Source organism: Mus pahari, chromosome 21, assembly GCF_900095145.1.
Source record: "Mus pahari chromosome 21, PAHARI_EIJ_v1.1, whole genome shotgun sequence".
Classification (NCBI taxonomy): Eukaryota; Metazoa; Chordata; class Mammalia; order Rodentia; family Muridae; genus Mus; species Mus pahari.
Window position 1 is genome coordinate 16,423,231 of NC_034610.1, and position 1,519 is coordinate 16,424,749.

Sequence of the window (1,519 nt, forward strand, 5' to 3'; positions counted from 1 at the left end):
TCTACTCCTCTTGGGTGAATTTGCTTCCTTTAGTTCTAGNGCTTCTAGGTCTGCTGTCAGGCTGCTAGTGTATTCTCTCTCTAGTTTCTTTTTGGAGGCATTCAGGGCTATGAGTTTTCCTCTTAGGACTGCCTACATTGTGTCCCATATGTTTGGGTATGTTGTGGCTTCATTTTCGTTAAACTCTAAAAAGTCCTTAATTTATTTCTTTATTTTATCCTTGACCAAGGAATCATTGAGTAGAGTGTTGTTCAGTTTCCACATGNGTGTTGGCTTTCTATTATTTATGATGTTTTTGAAGATCAGCCTTAGTCCGTGGTGATCTGATAGGATCCATGGGATAATTTCAATATTTTTGAATTTGTGGAGGCCTGTTTTGTGACCAATTATATGGTCAATTTTGGAGGAGATACCATGAGGTTTTAAGAAGAAGGTATATCCTTTTGTTTTAGGACAAAATGTTCTATAGATATCTATTAACTCCACTTGTTTCATAACTTCTGATAGTGTCCATGTGTCTCTGTTTAGTTTCTGTTTCCAGGATCTGCCCATTGGTGAGAGTGGGGTGTTGAAGTCTCCCACTATTATTGTGTGAGGTGCAATGTGTGCTTTAATGTTTCTTTAATGAATGTGGCTGCCCTTGTATTTGGAGCATAGATATTCAGAATTGACAGTTCATCTTGGAAGATTTTACCTTTGATGAGTATGAAGTGTCCCTCCTTGTCTTTTTTGATAACTTTGGGTTGGAAGTCGATTTTATTAGATATTAAAGTGGCTACTCCAGCTTTTTTCTTCAGATCATTTGCTTGGAAAATTGTTTTCCAGCCTTTCACTCTGATGTAGTGTCTGTCTTGTCCCTGAGGTGAGTTTCCTGTAAGCAGCAAAATGTTGGGTCCTGTTTGTGTAGCCAGTCTATTAGTCTATGTCTTTTAACAGGGAATTCAGTCCTTTGACATTCAGAGAAATTAAAGAAAAGTAATTCCTTCCTGTCATTGTCATTGTTAAAGTTGGGATTCTGTTCTTGTATCTGTCCTCTTTTAGTTTTGTTGAAGGATTACTTTCCTGCTTTTTCTAGGGTGTAGTTTCGGTCCTTGTGTTGGTGTTTTCCTTTTATTATCCTTTGAAGGGCTGAATTCATGGATAGACATTGTGTGAATTTGGTTTTATAATGGAATGCTTTGGTTTCTCCATCTATAGTAATTGAGAGTTTTGCTGTGTATAGGAGCCTTGGCTAGCATTTGTGTTCTCTTAGGGCCTGCGTAATATCTGTCCAGGATCTTCTGGCTTTCATAGTCTCTGGTGAGAAGTCTGGAGTAATTCTAATAGGCCTGCCTTTATATGTTACTTGACCTTTTTCCCTTACTGCTTTTAATACTCTATATTTAGTGCATTCTGATTATTATGTGTCAGTGGGAATTTCTTTTCTGGACTAGTCTATTTGGAGTTCTGTAGACTTCTTGTATGTTCATGAGCATCTCTTTCTTTAGGTTTGGGAAGTTTTCTTCTATAATTTTGTTGA